The sequence below is a fragment of the Bos javanicus genome, chromosome 5, assembly GCF_032452875.1.
Source record: "Bos javanicus breed banteng chromosome 5, ARS-OSU_banteng_1.0, whole genome shotgun sequence".
Taxonomy (NCBI): Eukaryota; Metazoa; Chordata; class Mammalia; order Artiodactyla; family Bovidae; genus Bos; species Bos javanicus.
Genome location: NC_083872.1, coordinates 93520757 through 93544183, shown reverse-complemented (window position 1 = coordinate 93544183; position 23427 = coordinate 93520757). Strand labels below are relative to the sequence as shown.

General features: G+C 38.8%; 1 long non-coding RNA gene across 2 annotated transcripts in view; it reads right to left on the bottom strand.

The window, feature by feature from the left end:
• LOC133248050 (uncharacterized) overlaps positions 1-1867 on the bottom strand; it is a 29517-nt gene extending 27650 nt beyond the window's left edge. For both annotated transcript variants that reach the window (XR_009736604.1, XR_009736603.1), the window contains exon 1: positions 1-1867. This exon is cut by the window's left edge and continues 386 nt beyond it. This is a non-coding gene — a long non-coding RNA (uncharacterized LOC133248050).
• Between the last annotated feature and the right edge of the window lie 21560 nt (positions 1868-23427).

Below are 23427 nucleotides of genomic sequence, written 5' to 3'. Positions count from 1 at the left end.
TTTCTTTCCTACATTGATTTTGAGAACTAATGACAAACTAGAGCTTCCCAGATGGTTCAGTGTTAAAGAATCTGCCTGCCAATGCAGGAGATACAAGAGACATGGGTTTGATCCCTGGGACAGAAAGATCCCCTGGAGTAGGGAACAGCAACCCACTCCAGTATTCTTGCCTGGAAAATTCTGTGGAAAGAGCAGCCTGGCAGGCTACAGTCCATAGGGTTGCAAAGAGTCAGAAATGACTAAGCATGCAGCACATACATAAAATGAGAAGCTAAATGTGGAAGAGTTATTAGGCACAATTTTTGCTTAATAACTAGAAGTTATACACTTAAAATATAGTGATGTATTTGATATATGGGCTCCCCAGTGGCTCAGATGGTAAAGAATCTGCCTGCAAAATGGGGACCCAGGTTCAATTCCTGGGTTGGGAAGATCCCTGGAGCAGGGAATGGCAACTCACTCCAGTATTCTTGCCTAGAGAATCCCATGGACAGAGGAGCCTGGTAGGGTACAGTCCATGAGGTCGCAAACAGTTGGCTACAACTGAGCAACTAACACACACACAAACACACATTTGATATATACAAAAGAATATGTGAAACATACATATAATGTTGATGAAGTGTAAAATAAAATGAACACTCATAAATCCACAATCCACCACACAACTTAAGAGCTAAAACATGACTGATACTTTCAAAGTTATCTGTGTGCTACTCAGATCCATCCTCTTGCTTCCCACCTCACCCCAGACAGTTAAATACTATCTTGGATTTTGTAAATTTCATTCTTTTGAGACATATGTATGTACCATTACATGGATTACTTAGTTTTGTTTAACTATATAAACATAGTGTAATTAATACATAGTCTTTGGGGGCTTACCTATTTTCATCAACATGAAGTGAAGCCTTATTGCTCAGTTGTGTCTGACTCTTTGCGATCCCATGGACTGCAGCCCGCCAGGCTCCTCTGTCCTTGGGGTTCTTCAGACAAGAATACTGGAGTGGGTTGCCACTGTATTCTCCAGGAGATCTTCCTGACCTGGGGATTGAACCCAGGTCTCCTGCACTGCAGGCTAATTCTTTACTGCTGAGCTGCCAGGGAAGCCCCTCACCCAACATAACTTTTCTAAGACTCATTTACACTGTCTGCATATCACATTAATGCATTTACTTTCACATGATGTAATATTTTTGTATGTGGATAAATTTTATTTATCCATTCCTTTGTTGATCACTTGGAAAATAATTTAACATTATTCTAAAGCTGAACATGTACATAATCCTATAAACCAGCAATTTCATTTCTGGGAAAACATTTTTATACATATATGCTAGGAAATACATTAAAATATGTTTACAGTAGAGTGTTTATAAGAGCTATATTCCTTAATTATATTGTTATTTATAATTAATGTGTAATATTACATACTATTGTTACAGCCAACAGGATCAATAGCATGAATAAAAGGGTAAAGAAGGGTTGTAGAGATGCCTTGCAGATAAAAAGGATTATTAGTTCAATGATATATGAATTATTCAGCATTCAACATTCAATATATATTTTTGAGTACTCCCATGTATAAAAGCACCATTTTATTTGCAGGAGATGTAACAGTGAATAAAACTGATGAAGTGGCTGTTACCATGGGGCCTTCCTTCTTGCTGTGGAATATAGACATTAAACATATAAATTAATAACATGCTATTAGGTAGTAGTGGTACTATAGATAAATACTGAGCAAAACAAAAGGATAGAGGCTAATGGGGCTTCTAATTTTGATGGTATAGGCAAAGGGTACCTCTCTGAAGGGTTTGATTCCTGGGTTGGGAAGATTCCCTGGAGGACGAAATGGCAACCCCCTTCAGTACTCTTGCCTGGAAAATCCCATGGACAGAGGAGCCTGGCAGGTTACAGTCTGTGAGGTCACAAAGGGTTGGACACGACTGAATGATAGGTACACACATATGCCTCTGAAGAAGTGCCTTTTGAAGAGAAACGTCAATGAAGGCAGGAAAGAAGTCTTACATATATCTTGAGAAAAGAGCATTTTTGGGCAGAATTGCAAAGACCAGTAAGTGGGAGTATTTTTATTGATTTAGAAAAACAGTAGGCTGTTATTGCAGGTGAGAGAGAATTAGTAAGAGCAAGAAAGCTCAAATAATGTTGGAGAGTTAGGCCAAGGCCAGTTCCCAAAGGCATTTATGTCATTTAGTTTAGGTGTCATTGTTGGACTCGGTCGGTTATTTATTTTAGGTATGAATGAAAGAGAACCATTTGATGATTTCTTTTCAGGGGAGTTAGCTAAATAATATACTTGTTTGTAATACACATGTTTATAATAATATACATGTTTTAGGAGCATCATACTTGATGATAAAGGGAAAAGTCCTGAGGTAGGACAAGAGCAGAAGCAAGGATACCTCTTGGATGGGAGTGATGGCTATTCAGATGCGAGAGGAAGTTGCCTTAGGCTAGGTGCTACTGGTGGAGCCAGTAAGAAATGATCAGATACGTTTTCAAAGTGGAGCCAAAAGGATTACTTGATAGATTGTTCATAAATATTTAAGAGAGAGAAGACAGGCAGGACTCCAGTGTTTTTGGCCTTTGTAACAAGTTAAAGATGATACCATGTAATGAGATGGAGGATGATGAAGTATGCGCAGGTTTCAGTTTTCTACAAATCAGATGTTTGGGTTTAGACATACTATTTACGAGCTATTTAATAGATATCCATGTGGAGTGAGCTGTCAGGTAAATACTAAGTAACTTAGTTTGGACTTCAGGGTAGCGCTTGCGACAGAAATTTATATTTATAATTGGAAGTTAATGATAAAATTTATATTTAAAGTAACAGAATTAGATGGGATCACCTAAGTGGTTAGTGTAGACAAAGAAGAAAAGAGGAATCAAGATGATGAAGATGAGCCCTGGTGTGGCTGATTAATTTCATTAAAGACCCCACAGCTGTTCCCTTCCCTCTACCTCTGTTCTTTGCCATATAATTGGGCTACAGCATTCTGACACTGGACTCATCCCTGAAACTTGCTATGGTCTACGGGAAGGGAAGGCTTGATAAAGTATTCATACATTTCTGCTGAGGGCTTACCTTCTACCCTTACCATGAGAAGACGCTTACCAGGGCCCTCTGGTCCCAGAAGAAAGATGAGAGACACAGGGTCAATCCAAGGGGGATAGGTGAGTCCAACTGAGAACAGATTAGAGCAGCTAAACCCCAGAGATCTGTTACAGACTGAGTTTCAGGGTGATGCTTTATAGCCTTATTGTAGCAATATATAACCAATACATTTGGGCTCCTCTAGTATTTAGAGGTCTGACAAGGAGGAAGATTCATATCAGATACTGAAGAAAGAATCAGTGAAGAAAACCTGGACAAGTGTCCAGAAACCCAAGACACGAAAGCATTGCAAGAAGGGGGAAGTGACCAACTATGACAAATGCAATGAACATTCATGTAAGCTAAAGACTGAAAATTTATCATTATATTTGGCAAAGGAGCATCATTAATGCCTTTAATAAGAGTGATGGTAAGAAAAGCCTAATTTAAGTAAGTTCTAGGGAGAATGGTAGATAAGTAAATTGAGATAACTAAGATGAGTGATTTTGCTTTCAAGGCAGTGGAGTCAAGATAGAAAGAGAATGTGAACAAAGAGAGTTCCAGTTTTGGTTTTTACATGAGTTGTATTACAGATTGTCCACATCTGAGTAAGAATCATCTAGTTCAAAGGAGAATAAAACAGATGATGCAGGAGAAAATGAGGATCATTAGGACATCAAAGACCTTGAATAGGTAGATTGGAATAAGATCTAGTAACCAAAATATGGACTTGTCCATAGGAGAACTGGCAATCCATCTGTTCAGTTCAATTTAGTCACTCAGTCATGTCCGACTCTTTGTGACCCCATGAACCGCAGCACACCAGGCCTCCCTGTCCATCACCAACTCCTGGCGTTTACTCAGACTCACGTCCATCGAGTCAGTGATGCCATCCAGCCATCTCATCCTCTGTCGTCCCCTTCTCCTCCTGCCCTCAATCTTTCCCAGCATCAGGGTCTTTTCCAATGAGTCAACTCTTCGCATGAGGTGGCCAAAGTATTGGAGTTTCAGCCTCAGCATCAGTCCTTCAAAGAACACCCAGGACTGATCTCCTTTAGGATGGACTGGTTGGATCTCCTTGCAGTCCAAGGGACTCTCAAGAGTCTTGTCCAACACCACAGTTCAAAAGCATGAATTCTTTGGTGCTCAGCTTTCTTTATAGTCCTACTCTCACATCCATACATGACCACTGGAAAAAACATAGCCTTGACTAGATGGACCTTTGTTAGCAAAGTAACGTCTCTGCTTTTTAATATGCTATCTAGGCTGGTCATAACTTTCCTTCCAAGGAGTAAGCATCTTTTAATCTCATGGCTGCAATCACCATCCACAGTGAGCCCAGAAAAATAAAGTCAGCTACTGTTTCCATGGTTTCCCCATCTATTTTCCATGAAGTGATGGGACCAGATGCCAGGATCTTAGTTTTCTGAATGTTGAGCTTTAAGCCAACTTTTTCAGTCTCCTCTTTCATCAAGAGGCTCTTTAGTTCTTCACTTTCTGCCATAAGGGTGGTGTCATCTGCATATCTGAGGTTATTGATATTTCTCCCGGCAATCTTGATTCCAGTTTGTGCTTCCTCCAGCCCAGCGTTTCTCATGATGTACTCTGCATAGAAGTTAAATAAGCAGGGTGACAATATACAGTCTTCACATACTCCTTTTCCTATTTGGAACCAGTCTGTTGTTCCTTGTCCATTTCTAACTGTTGCTTCCTGACCTGTATATAGGTTTCTCAAGAGGCAGGTCAGGTGGTCTGGTATTTCCATCTCTTTCAGAATTTTCCACAGTTTATTGTGATCCACACAGTTAAAGGCTTTGGCACAGTGTGATCCACATAATCAAAGGCTTTGGCATAGTCAATAAAGCAGAAATAGATATTTTCCTGGAACTCTCTTGCTTTTTTCATGATCCAGCGGATGTTAGCAATTTGATCTCTGGTTCCTCTGCCTTTTCTAAAAGCAGCTTGAACATCTGGAAGTTCACGGTTCACATATTGCTGAAGCCTGGCTTGGAGAATTTTAAGCATTACTTTACTAGCGTGTGAGATGAGTGCAATTTTGTGGTAGTTTGAGCATTCTTTGGCATTGCCTTTCTTTGGGATTGGAATGAAAACTGACCTTTTCCAGTGCTGTGGCCACTGCTGAGTTTTCCAAATGTGCTGGCATATTGAGTGTAACACTTTCACAGTATCTTCTATCAGGATTTGAAATAGCTCAACTGGAATTCCATCACCTCCACCAGCTTTGTTCGTAGTGATGCTTCCTAAGGCCCACTTGACTTCACATTCCAGGATGTCTGGCTCTAGGTGAGTGATCACACCATCACGATTATCTGGGTCATGAAGATCTTTTTTGTACAGTTCTTCTGTGTATTCTTGCCACCTCTTCTTAATATCTTCTGCTTCTGTTGGGTCCATACCATTTCTGTCCTTTATTAAGCCCATCTTTGCATGAAGTGTTCCCTTGGTATCTCTAATTTGTTACGGTGCAAATGTAAAGTTTAGGAGGGGCTTAGATAAAACTGGGTTGGTAGACTTGCCAGTGGAAGGATAAAGTCTCCTGATCATTTGTGTGTGTGTGTTTTTTTTTTAATTTATCAATTAAGAAGTAAAACTGTCAGCTGAGAGTGAGGAAGAGGAGTATAGTAGGCAGATTTCTAAGATCTGTAAGATGACTCCCTTATTTTTATATTATACTCTCTCCTTGGAGTGTGGGTGGAACCTGTGATATGAAGAAATACCACTCCTGTGATTGTATTAGTTACTTAGTCATGTCTGACTCTTTGTGACCCCATGGACTGTAGCCTGCCACCAGGCTCCTCTATCTATGGAATTCTCCAGGTAAAAATACTGGAGTGGCTAGCCATTCCCTTCTCCAGTGAATATTCCCAACCCAGAGATCAATGACAGGTTCCTGAACTGCAGGCAGATTCTTCACTGTCTGAGCCACCAGGGATTATATCATATGGCAAGTGAAAGAGTATACTGAGTGGACCTGACCTAATTAGTTTATCCCCTTGAACAGAATTTTTTCCTTTCTTGTTTATGAAGAAATCAGAGAGGTGTACTCTGACTGGTTTCAAAGAAAACAAATATGTGTTTTGTGAACTGTTTAAGGGGGCCACAAGGCAAGGAAATGTGGGTGGCTTCTAGGAGCTGAGAGTGGTCCCCGGCTGACAGCAGTAAATTGGAACCACCATCCTACAGCTTCAAGAAAATGAATCCAGCCAACAACCAGCAAGCACGGATATTTCCTCAGCCTCTGGTGAGTACCATAGCCCTGGCCCTGATGTCAGCCGGCTGAAATCCTGAACAGAGAATCCAACTCCACCACATTTGGACTTTTGGTTACAAAGTGAAGTAAGTGATGTATTAACCGTTCAGTCATGTCTGACAGTTTGTGACCCCATGGACTATAGCCCATCAAGCTCCTCTATCCATGGCATTCTCCAGGCAAGAATACTGGAGTGGGTTGCCATTCCCTTCTCAGGGGATCTTCCTGACCCAGGGATAGAACTAGGGTCTCCTGCACTGCAGGCATATTCTTCACCTGTTTGGATTATAAAACAATGAGATAATAAACTTCTGTTGTACTTTATTACACAGTCATAGCAAACTATATTTGCCACTATGAGCAAACACAGTATCAGAGGTTTAGGTACAAAAGAAAAGGCACCCAAGAGAATGAAGAGTGAACTGACTTCAGAACACACAAGGATTACTGGGCAGTGTGGAGGACCCATTTGAGGTTTGCAGTCATACATTTACAGTGAGAACTGTCAGAATGTGAAACTTAAATAAAGATAAAGAACAAGTTAGAGGAGAATTCAAATTTAATTCTTACTGTGGATTGACCAGTTAAACACATGTAAGGAGAAGAGATAAAGTTACATGCAAAAGAATGACTATTACATTAGATCAAGTGATGCAAACAGGGAAAACAGAGACGTGAGGACAAGAAGAGGTGGAAACTCAAGTTCAGCGGGCTGAACATCCCAGTGGGGTTTCAGATTTGTAAGAAGGAGATACTCATGGAAAAGCTGGAAAGAAGAGGTCTGTAATATTACTTGACTCTTAGACTTTATTTTGATGAGATCCTTTGTCCACCCTTGAATTGGTCATTGGTGCCCTCAGTGCTAATAAAAGTGTACACTTTATTGTTCAGCCATAAGTCATGTTCTACTCTTTGAGACCCCATAGATTGCAGCATGCCAGGCTCCTCAGCCTTCACTGTCTCCTGGAGTTTGCTCAAATTCACATCCATTGAGTTGGTGATGCTATCTAACCATCTCACCCTCTGCCGCCCCCTTCTCCTCCTGCCTTCAATCTTTCCCAGCATCAGGGTCTTTTCCAATGAGTCAGCTCTTTGCACCAGGTGGCCAGAATATTGGCTTAGCTTCAGCATTAGTCCTATTAAAAAGCAAAGACATCACTTTGCCAACAAAGGTCCATCTAGTCAAAGCTATGGTTTTTCCAGTAGTCATGTACGGATTGTGAGAGTTGGACCATAAAGAAAGCTGAGAGCCAAAGAATTGATGCTTTCAAACTGTGGTGCTGGAGAAGACTCTTGAGAGTCCCTTGGACTACAAGGAGATCAAACCATTCAATCCTAAAAGAAATCAACCCTGAATATTTATTGGAAGGACTCATGCTGAAGCTGAAGCTCCAATACTCTGGCCACCGGCTGTGAAGAGGTGATTCACTGAAAAAGACCCTGATGTTGGGAAAGATTGAAGGCAAAGGAGAAGAGGGCAGCAGAGGAGGAGATGGTTAGATAGCATCACTATCTCAATGGCCATGAGTTTGAGCGAACTCCTGTAGATAATGAAGAACAGGGCAGCCTGGCATGCTGTGGTCCATGGGGTTGCAAAGAACCAAACACAACTTAAAGACTGAACAACCACAGGAAAAGAAAGTATAAGTGGGCATCTGAACAATGCTACTCTTTCTCTGTGCTGTGTTTTATGAAAGAAAGAACTGAGACTTGTTGGGAATTTCCTGGCTGTCCAGTGGTTAAAACCTTACCTTCCTACACAGGAGGTGTAGGCTTGATCCCTGGTCAGGAAGCTATGATCCCACATGCCTCATGACCAAAAAACCAAAACATAAAACAGGAGCAATACTGTAACAAATTCAATAAAGAAAATAAAAATGGTCCATATCATAAAAAAAAAGAATTGAGGCTTGTGTAAGAAAGGGTAATATATTCACATACTCTGATGTGTTTTGGCATGACTTTGGGACCTGGGATACAGCTAAGGTTTGTTAACTCCTTGTGTCAGGGAGACAGAATTTTGTTTTCAGAAATTTACTTCTCCCTGGTGACCCCACAAGTGGCAGAATATAATTTTATTGTACTTCTACCTTAAAGATTTTTTTACATCTATTGAACCATGGGTTCTGGACTGAGAGGAACTAATATTATGTTTCCTTTGATAAGACTATAGACACTAGAGACTCTCTCCTTAAGCTGGCCTAAGGCAGCCCAGAACTATGGAGAAAAACTTCAAAGTCATATCACAGAATTTCAGTGGATATCATCTTTCCTAAACTAAAGCAAAAGGGTAGAGGTAAATAATTCTTGTTAATATTATTTTATTTCTCTAGTTTTCTGATCGTTGTTACTAGAGGTTTTTAAACCTCTAATGTTTTACTAGTATCAATGTTTTACTAGTATCTTCAAAGAAACACCTTTTAAGTTTTGATGATCAACTCCATTGGTTTTTGTTGATTTGGATGTTTTTCATTTTATGAATTTCTGATATAAGTTTTTATGATTTCATCCCTTCAACTTTGGGCTTACTATGTTCTTTGGATTTATTGTGCTGAATATTCTGTTGAGTTTATAAAGCAGATGGTCAATACTGATGAAAGTTCCATGTATGCTGAAAACAAGTGTACAGTCTGTCTTTGTTACTGACAGCATAAAAAAACAATTTTGATTCTATATATATGTATATATATACATATTAATAAATGTATATATGTTTAACTATACAAATTTTGACTTGAAAATTAATCATATTTCCATTATTTTAATGGATGTGTTCAAATTTTTGACATGTATATAGAAGTCTAAGAGTTATTTATTCTCTCTTCTCCCAATAAGATAAAATCCTTAATTATTTTATCTCCAATATTCCTCTATTTTATTTTCTGTTTTTGTGTGGTATTTCAGTTTCAACTTGTTTCTTAAACACACACACACACCCAAACTTTTGTTTTGTAGTCAAAGACAGAAGCTTCTGTTTTCTTCTGTAGACGTTTATTCTCTGAAAATTGGGAATCTTCTGTTTTGTTTTTTTTCCTTCATTCATCCTCATATAAAGTCAAAGTCACTCTCAATTTCATATCTTCATATCTCTTGACTACATTTCTTTTTTCCATCTTCACTTCTCCCCTTCACACATGTAAACAGGCTACCTAATATCTCTAACTTGAAATGAGATTCCTAACTAGTCTTCTTGCCTCCAGTTTTGCCCACTTCTGATCCATTCTATCCACATAGCAGCCAGAATGGTACTTCATAACAAAACATGACTTCTTGTTTAAAATCCTTTCAAGATTCTTATTGTTCTTAGAAAAATATAAACTTCTTAATGTAGCTTAACACGATGTTATTGCTTAGTCGCTTTGTGTTTCAATTCATCTCTTCTCTTGTTCACTTTCTTTCCAGTCGTTCTGGGCATCTCTCAGCTTCCTGCACACAGCAGGATCTTTCATCTCTACACTGCTACATGAGTATTTCCTTCTAACTAGTGCACACTTGTCTGTTTTGCTTGGCTAATCTTTATTCGTCCTTCAGACCTGAGCTTAGAAGCTATTTCCTTTAGGAAGACTATGCTAAAGTAACTCCTCATCTTGATGTCATGTGCTCTGAGCTTGTTCAGTATGATACTACTTCTTAGAAACCTCGGGCTGACTTCACTATAATTGCCTTTTAAGATTTGCTGCCTTTCCTGGACTAAAACCTGTGATGACAGGAATCAAATATGTAGTGCTTGACATACAAAACAACTTAATAAATATTTGGGTAATTAATATTGAATGGATTGTGCAAAGTATAAATGATTAAATACAGGTGTTATTCTGCTACTGAGCTTACGTTGGAAAAACTTCTGTTGAGAAATGCACTAGGAAATTACTCTAAAGGGGAATTTGATAAAGGGTGAGTTTATCTTACATCCTCTAAAGGGGAAAAAATGGAAACTTCACGAGCCAGCAAGGTGGCCAGGTAACCCTGCAACCTTGCTTATAACACCAAATAGAGAGCATATCATACTGTCTGTAGTGATACAACTGGAAGAGAAGATTGAGAGCCAGAGCAAAAGATATGAAAAAATTGTAGGCGACTCTTCTCTCTAGAATTCAGGGAATGTATGATCTTGAGATAAATCACTTAATCTCTTGATGTCTCATTTTAACTATTGAGTATGTAATGAATGATTATTCTTAACTACTGCATGGGGTATTGTGAGACTTAATTTGCTAATGTTTATAGAGGGCTTCAGATTGTCTGATTAAAAGTATGAAGTATCATCATTATTATACTATAAAAGAGTATGTGAAATTTTATTTTAATTTCATAAATATGAAATTATACCTTTCCACTTTCACTGAAAATGTTCTGAAATTCATACACATAAATTGGTACATGTTTGAATCTAGGTCTGCAGGCACTCATGTTAGCTGTTTTTATTCCTGTATATCAACCTTGCCTGCATCTCTATTGTCCAAAAGTTTACATGATTTTGACTATAGTAGACCCTACAAAAAAGGCACAATTTCTTTTTATTAAATCACTGCTCATATAAGTTGAGATCTGTGTATTAGGATGACTTTTCCCTTCTCTTCAACCTTTGATTCATTTGGTGGATAGTTTCATTTCTGGGCTTCCCTGATGGCTCAGACCGTAAGGAATGCAGGAGACCCAGGTTTGATCTCTGGGTCTGGAAGATCCCCTGGAGAAGGAAATAGCAAACCACTCCAGTATTCTTGCCTGGAAAATCCCATGGAAGGAGGAGCCTGGCAGGCTACAGTCCATGGACACGACTGAGTGACTTCACTTTCCTCATTTTTAAATGTAAGGCTCTTTGTGGATCATTTGCAATGATGTGGATGGACTTAGAGTCAGTCATACAGAGTGAAGTAAGTCAGAGAAAGAAAAATAAATATTGCATATTAACAGAAGATCCCTGGGAGTAGGAAATGGCAATCTGCTCCAGTATTCTTGCCTGGAAAATTCCATGGACTGAGGAGTCTGGCAGGCCACAGTCTATGGGGTTGCAAAGAGTTGGACATGACTAGGCGATTGAGCACAGCACAGCATGGAAACTAGAAAAATGGTACAGATGAACCTATTTGATGGGCAGGAATAGAGACTCAGACATAGAGAATGGACACGGGAGAGGGATGAATTGAGAAAGTAGCACTGACATATATATACTACCATGTGTGAAACAGACAGCTAGTGGGAAGCTGCTGTATAGCAGAAGGAGCTCAGCTTGGCGCTCTGTGATGACCTAGAGAGGTGGGATGGGGGTAGGGTGGGAGGGAGGTCTCAGAGGGAGGGGATATAGGTATACACATAGCTGATTCACACTGTTGTACAGCAGAAACTAGCACATTGTAGAGCAATTATATTCCAATAAATAATAAAATAATAAATAAATGTGATCCTCTTTATATGTGGCAGCTTTCTTCCCACATTCTTAAATATCCTCCCAGTTTTGTATCCAGTCAGTGAAAGTATTACAAGCTCAATTATTTTTCCCGGAAGTGCACTCCTGGAGCATCATGCTCTGTTTCCCTCTGCCTGAGTTGCTCTCCATTGTTGCTATGGACCATGGAAATTTGGTGTTACACTCCTGTGGCACTTTCCTTATTCTCTGCATGCATTGTCCTCATGTTTCTTTGTTTACTATCTGTTTCTCTAGAATCTTCCTTAGAAATGTGTATAGGAGGTGAAATTTTGGTAATATTGCCTGTCTTAAAATGTCACTATTTTATCCAAACACTCAGCAGATAGTTTGAATATAGGGTTCAATAGAAAGTAATCTTTATTCAGAGTGTTATAGAATATCTCCCTTGTTTTTCCAGGTTCAATGTTGCCATTTTTATTTTTCATCTTTCATATTTTTTTTTCCTGAAAAGTTTAGGATCTTCTTTCTACCTTCAATGTTATAAAATTGTATGATGCTGCATATGGGTGAGGTTTTTTTTCATTTATTGTGTTTGGCACTCAATCTGGCAAGTTAGATCCTTTGGTTCTGTGAATCTCTTTCATGTCTGGCTTAATATAAGACAGCTGGATCCTCATAGCTGCTTCTGTATTCAATTTGTCGAGATATTACATATTGTGTAACCTCTGAAAAACTCCTCCATATACTCATGAGTATGAAAGTGAATAAGGAAAATAAAGTCTTACTATTATTATGAAAATAATTTTGACCTTGCGGATCGCCTAAGGAGGCTATGGGGGAATCCCCTGGGCCTCCAGACCACACAGTTTAAGGACTGTTTGTGCACACACAGACACACAAACACATACACACACTCTCTCTCCAAAAACTTACCTTGCTTTTTTGTCTTGTTTTATTTATTTATTTTTTTACAGGTTTTCTTTTTCAGTTCTTGCTTGTTTTGTTGGAGTCTCCCTTTTTTTATGTTAGAGATTTTCTTCAAGCATCTGATAACAGCTGACTGACAGTCCACATTTAAGAATGAAATCCTGATTAGATACTGTTTTGGGAGGAATAATCTTCAATTAGTGAGTTCCTCCAAGGGCAGAGGATATCAACCTTATTAAAAGCAATGACTTTTTTTTTTAATCACATAGTTTAGAAATCTGCTTTTACTACCCTGAAATGAAAATAGCAGAGTGTAACCTATCAACACATGTGATTTTACCAATAACACTGCCATGCCATAACTAAAATATAAAAAGAAACAGCAGAAAGTCACTCTAATAAAATATGTATTTCAGTGTGTAAACCATCAGGCATAGGTCCTCTACACTTCACTGTGCACATAATGAGGTAGTCAGCTGTTTGCACATACCTGTAGAATCTCTAAAGATGACAGCTATAAATACAGACTGATACAGCTGTCTTGATGTACATTACTGACATCTTAAGTACCATAAGCAGCACTGTTCTTTGCAATGTGATTTTAGGAACTGGTGAAGAACTCTTGGTTAAACTCCAAACAATGTGCCGACTTGCTTCAATTTACAATGGCATCCCTGAAAACTTCAGTCTATGTTAAGGCCATACTAAAATACCTGTCTCTATATGTAAAATATAAAGATAAAAGAAGGTATCACTTATATGAAAAATGCAGTTAAGACTATAGATTCACATGGTTTAAAACTTTTTTTTTATTTTGCCTATGTGTTGTCTACTGTGTGATCAGAAAATCTTCAGAGATGTGGGATAATTCTTCACTGTGAGGGAGTTTTATATGTGTGATGTCTGGAATCTGAGTCTCCTACTCATTAAATGCCAGTAATATTCTCCCAATTCTTGCAGCAACCTACACATATCTAACCTGCTGCTGCTGCTAAGTCGCTTCAGTCGTGTCCGACTCTGTGAAACCCCATAGACGGCAGCCCCCCAAACTCCCCCGTCCCTGGGATTCTCCAGGCAAGAATACTGGAGTGGTTGCCATTTTCTTCTCCAATGAATGAAAGTGAAAGGGAAGTCGCTCAGTTGTGTCCGACGCTTAGCGACCCCATACACTGCAGCCTACCAGGCTCCTCCATCATGGGAATTTCCAGGCAAGAGTACTGGAGTGGGCTGCCATTGCCTTCTCCTATATCTAACCTCAGATCAGATCAGATCAGTTGCTCAGTCGTGTTTGACTCTTTGCAAGCCCATGAATCGCAGCACACCAGGCCTCCCTGTCCATCACCAACTCCCGGAGTTCACCCAGACTCACGTCCATCAAGTCAGTGATGCCATCCAGCCATCTCATCCTCTGTCGTCCCCTTCTCCTCCTGCCCCCAATCCCTCCCAGCATCAGGGTCTTTTCCAATGAGTCAACTCTTCACATGAGGTGGCCAAAGTACTGGAGTTTCAGTTTTAGCATCAATCCTTCCAAAGAAATCCCAGGGCTGATCTCCTTCAGAATGGACTGGTTGCAACTCCTTGCAGTCCAAGGGACTCTCAACAGTCTTGTCCAACACCACAGTTCAAAAGCATCAATTCTTCGGCGCTCAGCCTTCTTCACAGTCCAACTCTCACATCCATACATGACCACTGGAGAAACCATAGCCTTGACTAGACGGACCTTTGTTGGCAAAGTAATGTCTCTGCTTTTGAATATGCTATCTAGGTTGGTCATAACTTTCCTTCCAAGGAGTAAGCATCTTTTAATTTCATGGCTGCAGTCACCATCTGCAGTGATTTTGGAGCCCAGAAAAATAAAGTCTGACACTGTTTCCACTATTTCCCCATCTATTTCCCATGAAGTGGTGGGACCAGATGCATGATCTTAGTTTTCTGAATGTAGAGCTTTAAGCCAACTTTTTCACTCTCCACTTTCACTTTCATCAAGAGGCTTTTTAGTTCCTCTTCCCTTTCTGCCATAAAGGTGGTGTCATCTGCATATCTGAGGTTATTGATATTTCTCCCTGTAATCCTGATTCCAGCTTGTGTTTCTTCCAATCCAGGGTTTCTCATGATGTACTCTGCATATAAGTTAAATAAACAATGTGACAATATACAGCCTTGATGAACTCCTTTTCCCATTTGGAACCAGTCTGTTGTTCCTTGTCCAGTTCTAACTGTTGCTTCCTGACCTGCATACAAATTTCTCAAGAGGCAGATCAGGTGGTCTGGTATTCCCATCTCTTTCAGAATTTTCCACAGTTTATTGTGATCCACACAGTCAAACACTTGGGCATAGTCAATAAAGCAGAAATAGATGTTTTTCTGGAACTCTCTTGCTTTTTCCATGATCCAGCGGATGTTGGCAATTTGATCTCTGGTTCCTCTGCCTTTTCTAAAACCAGCTTGAACATCAGGAAGTTCACAGTTCACATATTGCTGCAGCCTGGCTTGGTGAATTTTGAGCATTACTTCACTAGTGTGTGAGATGAGTGCAATTGTGCGGTAGTTTGAGCATTCTTTGGCATTGCCTTTCTTTGGGATTGGAATGAAAACTGACCTTTTCCAGTGCTGTGGCCACTGCTGAGTTTTCTGAATTTGCTGGCATATTGAGTGCACCACTTTCACAGCATCATCTTTCAGGATCTGGAACAGCTCAACTGGAATTCCGTCACCTCCACTCGCTTTGTTTGTAGTGATGCTTTCTAAGGCCCACTTGACTTCACATTCCAGGATGTCTGGCTCTAGGTGAGTGATCACACCATCGTGATTATCTGGGTCTTGAAGATCTTTTTTGTACAGTTCTTCTGTGTATTCTTGCCATCTCTTTTTAATATCTTCTGCTTCTGTTAGGTCCATACCATTTCTGTCCTTTATCGAGCCCATCTTTGCATGAAATGTTCCTTTGGTATCTCTCATTTTCTTGAAGAGATCCCTAGTCTTTCCCATTCTGTTGTTTATCTCTATTTCTTTGCATTGATTGCTGAAGAAGGCTTTCTTATCTTTTCTTGCTATTCTTTGGAACTCTGCATTCAGATGTTTATATCTTTACTTTTCTCCTTTGCTTTTTGCTTCTCTTCTTTTCACAGCTATTTGTAAGTCCTCCCCAGACTTCCATTTTGCTTTTTTGCATTTCTTTTCCATGGGAATGGTCTCGATCCCTGTCTTCTGTACAATGTCGCGAACCTCATTCCATAGTTAATCAGGTACTCTATCAGATCTAGTCCCTTAAATCTATTTCTCACTTCCACTGTATAATCATAAGGGATTTGATTTAGGTCATACCTGAATGGTTTAGTGGCTTTCCCTACTTTCTTCAATTTAAGTCTGAATTTGGCAATAAGGAGTTCATGGTCTGAGCCACAGTCAGCTCCTGGTCGTTTTTGCTGACTGTTTAGAGCTTCTCCATCTTTGGCTGCAAAGAATATAATCAATCTGATTTCGGTGTTGACCATCTGGTGATGTCCATGTATAGAGTCTTCTCTTGTGTTGTTGGAAGAGGGTGTTTGTTATGACCAGTGCATTTTCTTGGCAAAACTCTATTAGTCTTTGCCCTGCTTCATTCCATATTCCAAGGCCAAATTTGCCTGTTACTCCAGGTGTTTCTTGACTTCCTACTTTTGCATTCCAGTCCCCTATAATGAAAAGGACATCTTTTTTGGGTGTTAGTTCTAAAACGTCTTGTAGGTCTTCATAGAACCGTTCAGCTTCTTCAGCATTACTGGTTGGGGCATAGACTTGGATTACTGTGATATGAATGGTTTGCCTTGGAAACGAACAGAGATCATTCTGTCGTTTTTGAGATTGCATCCAAGTACTGCATTTCGGACTCTTTTGTTGACCATGATGGCTATTCCATTTCTTCTGAGGGATTCCTGCCCACAGTAGTAGATATAATGGTCATCTGAGTTAAATTCACCCATTCCACTCCATTTCAGTTCGCTGATTCCTAGAATGTCGACATTCACTCTTGCCATCTCTTGTTTGACCACTTCCAATTTGCCTTGATTCGTGGACCTGACATTCCAGGTTCCTATGCAATATTGCTTTTTACAGCACTGGACCTTGCTTCTATCCATCAGTCACATCCACAACTGGGTATTGTTTTTGCTTTGGCTCCATCCCTTCATTCTTTCTGGAGTTATTTCTCCACTGATCTCCAGTAGCATATTGGGCACCTACTGACCTGGGGAGTTCCTCTTTCAGTATCCTATCATTTTGCCATTTTATACTGTTCATGGGGTTCTCAAGGCAAGAATACTGAAGTGATTTGCCATTCCCTTCTCCAGTGGACCACATTCTGTCAGATCTCTCCACCATGACCCGCCCATCTTGGGTTGCCCCACGGGCATGGCTTAGTTTCACTGAGTTAGACAAGGCTGTGGTCCTAGTGTGATTGGATTGACTAGTTTTCTGTGAGTATGGTTTCAGTGTGTTTGCCCTCTGATGCCCTCTTGCAACATTTACCGTCTTACTTGGGCTTCTCTTACCTTGGGTGTGGAGTATCTCTTCATGGCTGCTCCAGCAAACGGCAGCCATTGCTCCTTACCTTGGATGAGGGGTATCTCCTCACCACCGCCCTTCCTGACCTTCAATGTGGGATAGCTCCTCTAGGCCCTCCTGTGCCCGCGCAGCCACAGCTCCTTGGATATCTAACCTAGCACTCCTCTAAGAAATCCTGCCCCAGGATGATCAGAACAAGAGTTCAAATTTTGTTTGGAGAACTTTAAAGTGTGGTTCATCATATCAGTTTCTTTTTAGTTTACAAATCAGCCCTTCACCCTCTCTAAGACTCGTGTACCTAATCCTGAAACTCTGGTTCCAAGGCTTTGGAGAATGGGAGGTGAGGTTGGGCTGAGTCTCTAGGTGGAGGGTCGTGCTTGAGAAGGCTGATGACAGACAAGTAGTCAAGATTTATCAAAATGCCCAAATGCTGTTAATAAAAACTCTCAGCCATTTCTCTGATTACAAACTGTTAGGGCTCTTACTTTTTGTTACTTTTGTTGAAAACACTTAGTGCTTTCCAGTGATCTACAGGGAACATTTGTTTCCTTCCCCTCACTTTCCCTCCTGTAAGCACAAAAATCTTAGCTTCCTCTGGTCTTCTTAACACTTAGCTCTCTTCCACTTACTTTCATTTCCCAAAATTTTGTTGACCTCTCTCATCTGCTGTTGTCTTTCCCCTGGGTCTCCTCCTTGAAGTTTTAAAGATTTTTATTTATTTACACTTTTGGAAGGTAATTTAATGAAACAGCATTTAATCAACGATATTGAATTGGAAGTCCCTGTATTAATTTGTAATTAGAAAAATCAATATCATTAAGGTATGGCAGAGACTAAAGATTTATGAAAAGGAAACCCAAGAGACTTTTAAGCTATTTCTTGGCATTCTCTAAACTTTAACATCACAAAGGTGTATATATGGGCCACAGTCTTTATTCTACTAGAAGTGCCTTTCTAATAGGGACAAGAAAATTTTGTACTAAGAAATTTTCCTTGTTCTCCTTGTTGTTTTTGTTACTTTTCTTCCAGAAAATGTTTAACAAAATATATTCAAACCTAATTGATATACAATATTATATTCATTTCAGGTATCATAGATAGTAATTTGACATTTACATGTTTGCAGAATGATCACCATGATAAGTCTAGTAACTATTTGGGCCCAAACAGTTATTGTTAACCTTATTCCTTATGTTGTATGTCACTTGCCCATGGCTTATTTATGTTAATACATGAGATTTGTACCTCTTAATTCTCTTCACCTCTATCTTCCAAACCCCTACCTCCTTCCCCTCTTGTGACCATGTATTTGTTCTCTATAAGTCTGTTTTCGATTTGTTTTGTTCTTTACACTCCATATATGAGATCATATGTTGTTCATCTTTCTCAGTCTGACCTATTTCAATTTAGCATCACATTCTCTAGATCTATCCACATTGTTGCAAATGGCAAGAATGTATCTATTTTTTATGGCCGAGTGGTATTCCATTCTTTACATATACCATATATTCTTTTCACAAAAAACTGTGGAAAATTCTGAAAGAGATGAGAGTGAAAAAGTTGGCTTAAAGCTCAATATTCAGAAAACTAAGATCATGGCATCCAGTCCCATCACTTCATGGCAAATAGATGGGGAAACAATGGAAACAGTGGCTGACTTTATTTTCTTGGGTTCCAAAATTACTGCACATGGTGACTGCATCCATGAAATTAAAAGATGCTTGCTCCTTGGAAGAAAACCTAGACAGCATATTGAAAAGCAGAGACATTACTTTGCCAACAAAGGTCCATCTAATCAAGGCTATGGTTTTTCCAGTGGTCATGTATGGATGTGAGAGGACTATAAAGAAAGCTGAGCGCCAAATAATTGATGCTTTTGAACTGTGGTGTTGAAGAAGACTCTTGAGAGTCCCTTGGACTGCAAGGAGATCCAACCAGTCCATTCTAAAGGAAATCAGTCCTGAATATTCACTGGAAGGACTGATGATGAAGATGAAACTCCATACTTTGGCCACCTGATGTGAAGAACTGACTCACTGGAAAAGACCCTGATGCTGGGAAAGATTAAAGGCAGGAGGAGAAGGGGATGACAGATGATGAGATGGTTGGATGGCATCACCAACTCAATGGACATGGGTTTGGGTGAATTCCAGGAGTTTGTGATGGACAGGGAGGCCTGGCATGCTGCAGCCCATGGGGTCACGAAGATCTGGACACGACTGAGCAACTGAACTGAACTGAACTGATATATTCTTTATCCATTTATTTACAATGGACACATACTGCTACCGTATTTTGGCTATTGTAAATAGTGTCACAGTGAACACTGATGTGCATATATCTTTTCAAGTTAGTGTTTTTCTTTTCTTTGGGTAAACACGCAAAAGTAAAATTGATGGATCTGATGGAAGTTCTAGTTTTTAATATTTTTAAAGAACATTACTACGGATTTCCACACTGGCTGCACCAATTTATAAGCTTACCAACACCGCACAAGGGTTACCTTTCTCTGCATCTTCACCAGCATTTGTTCTTTGTTATATTTTAATGGCAGTCATTCTGAGAGGTATGAGGTGGTACCTCAGTGTAGTTTTAATTTGCATTTCTTTGATGATTAGTAATGCTGAGCACCTTTTCATGTGCCTTTTGGTAATGTATATGTCTTGTTGCAAAATATGTCTCATGAGGTCCTTTGCCAGTTTTTTTCAATCTTGTTGGTTGTTTTTCTGATGTTTAATTGTATTAACTCTTTGCATTTTTGAATAGTAACCCCTTACCAGATATATTGTTTGTAAATATTTCTCCCATTCAGTAGACTACCTTTACTCCTTATTGATAGCTTCTCTTGCTCTACAAATGTTTTTCAGTTTGATGTCATTCTATTTATTTATTTTTGCTTTTGTTTCCCTTGTCTGAGGAGACAGATCCAAAAATATACCCCTAAGACCAACATAAAAGAAAGTATTGCCTATATTTTCTCCTGAGAGTTCTATGATTTCAGGTCTTACCTTAAAGTTTTCACTCCACTTTTAAGTTTATTTTTGTAAATAGTGTGAGAAAGAAGTCCAATTTGTTTCTTTTACATCTGGCTATCTAGTTTTCCCCTCTTTTGAAGAGGCTGTACTTTCCCCATTGTATATTTTTGCCTCCTTTGCTGTAGACTAACTACAATATAAGTACAGGCCTATTTCTTGTCTCTCTATTCTGTTCCACTTACTCATGTATCTATTGTTGTGCTAACATCATACTATTTTGATTATTGTAGCTTTGTATTAGAGTTGGTATTCAGGACCTGACGCCTCCAGGTTTATTCTTCTTTCAAGATTTCTTTGGCTATTTGGAGTCTTTTGTGGTTTCATACAAACTTTAGAATAATTTTTTCTAGTTCTGTGAAAAATGCCTTTGGCTTTTTGATATGAATTGCATTGAATATGTAGATTGCCTTGTATAGTATTGTCATTTTAACAATATTAATTATTCCAGTTCACAAGCATGGGACATCTTTCCATTTTTGTGTTGCTTTTGATTTCTTTAGTCAATGCCTTAGTTTTCAGAGTAAAAGTCTTTTATTTCTTTGGTTAGATTTATTCCTAGGTATTTTATTATTTTGAGGCAGTTTTCATGTGATGACTTTCTTAATTGCTCTTTCTGATAATTTGTTGTTAGTGTATAGAGATGCAACAGATATCTGTATATTAATTTTGTATCTTGCAACTTTACTGAATTCATTTATTAGTTCTAATAGCTTTTTTGGTGGAATTTAGAGGATTTTCTATACTTAGTATTATGCTTTCTGTAAATAGTGACATTTTTATTTCTTACTTTCTAATCCACATTCCAGATTGTATATTTCTAATATACAATTTTTTCTTGTATGATTTCTATGGTTAAAATTTCCAATACTAACTTGAATAAAAGTGTTGAGAGTGGGCATCCTTCCTGATCTTAGAGGAAAAGCTTTCATCTCTTCACTATTGAGTATGATGTTCTTGTGTGCTTGCCATATATATGGGTTTCCCTGGTAGCTCACCTGGTAGAGAATCTGTTTTCAGCAGAAGACCCCAGTTCGATCCCTGGATTGGGAAGATCCCCTGGTAAAAGGGCAGGCTCCCACTCCAGTATTCTTGGGTTTCTCTGGTGGCTCAGATGGTAAAGAATCTACCTGCAATGCAGGAGACCTAGATTCGATCCCTGGGTTGGGAAGATCCCCTGGAGAAGGGAACGGCTATCCATTCCAGTATTCTTGCCTGGAGAATTCTATGGACAGAGGAGCCTGGCAGGCTATATAATCCATGAGGTCACAAAGAGTTGGCTACAACTGAGAAACTTTCACTTTTGTGTGTGTGTGTGTGTGTGTATACATATATATATGTGTGTATATATATATATATATATATATATATATATATATATGTTGTGCTTATTATGTTGAGGTATGTTCCCTCTATACCCACTTTGTTGAGAATTATTTTAATAAATGGATGTTGAATTTGGTCAAAAGATTTTCTACATCTATTGAACTGTAATCCCTGGTGGCTCAGATGGTAAAGCATCTGTCTACAATGCGGGAGACCTCGGTTTGATCCCTGGGTTGGGAAGATCCTCTGGAGAAGGAAATGGCAACCCACTCCAGTATTCTTGCCTGGAAAATCCCATGGATGGAAGAGCCTTGTAGGCTACAGTCCATGGGGTCACAAAGAGTCAGACACAGCTGAGCGACTTTATGTTTATTGAACTGATTATCTGATTTTTATCCTTTAGTTTATTAATCCAATTAATACATTGATTGATTTGCAGATATCGAACCATTCTTGCATGCCCCAGATAATTTCTACTTTATCATGGTGTATGATCCTTTTAATATAGTTTGAATTTGATTTGCTAATATTTTGTTGAGGATTTTTGCATCTATAGTCATCAATTATATTGGCCTATATTTTTCTGTTTTTTGTGGTTTCTTATTCTGGTTTTGATATCAGGGTGCTGTTGGCCTTGTAGAGAGAATTTTGGAAAGTTCCTGTGCCTTCAGTTTTTGGAACAGTTTGAGAAAGATAGGTGTTATTTCTTCATTAAATCTTTTGTAGAATTTACCTGTGAATCTGTTTGGTTTTGGATTTTGTTGGAATTTTTAAAAATTATTAATTCAATTTTATTACTGGTAATTGATCTGTTCATATTTTCTATTTCTTCCTGATTCAGTCTTGGGAAATTGTACATTTATAAGAATTTTTTTCATTTGCCAAGTTGTTAATTTTATTGGTATATAGTTGTTCATACCAATCTCTTATAATCCTTGGTATTTCTGTGATGTTGGTTGTAAGTTTTTTCTTTCATTTCTGATTTTATTTATTTGGGCATTTTCTGTCTCTTTTTTAAACTGGCTAAAGTTTTATCCATTTTGTTTGTCTTTTCAAAGAGCCAACTCTAAGTTTTATTAATGTCTTTATTGTTTTGTAGTCTCTGTTTCATTTGTTTCCACTCTGATCTTTATTATATCTTTCCTTTTATTAACCTTGGATTTTATTTGTTCTTTTTTTAAAAGGGTTTTTAGATATAAGTTGGACTTTTTTACTTGAGATATTTTGTGTTTGTTTGCTCTTTCTTTTCTCCTTCTGGGATCCCCTTAATGCAAATGTTAGTGTGCTTGGTGTTGTCCCAAAAGTTTTTCAAAACTGTCCTCACTATTTAAAATCCTCTTTTCTGTTTAGCTTGGGTGATTTACACTACTCTGTATTCCAGATCATTTATTTATTCCTTTGTATCATTTAATTTACTGCTGATACATTCCAGTGTATTTTTAAATTTTAGATATTGTATTCTTCAGCTCCATTTGGTCCTTCATATTTTCTTTGTTGAAATTTTCACCATATTCATCCATTTTTTTCTCAGTTTGATGAGCATCTTTCTGATTGTGACCTTGAATTCTTTTCAGGCTTGCTTATCTCCACTTCAGTTAGTTCTTTTACTGAATTTATGTCTTGTTCCTTTGTCAGGTCTGACCCAGACTTCTTTCAAACTACTCCCCTGCACAGGGACTTGAAGTGTGTGAGATTTTGCATGTGCCCTTTAAGAATGAAGTCTCAGTTTCTTATAGCCCTCCTGCTCTCCTGACATAAGTCCCACTGGTTTGCAAATTCAGATGTTCTGGGAGTTTGTCTTCCTGCTGCAGGCTCCCTGGGCTGGGGAACCCATGTGGGG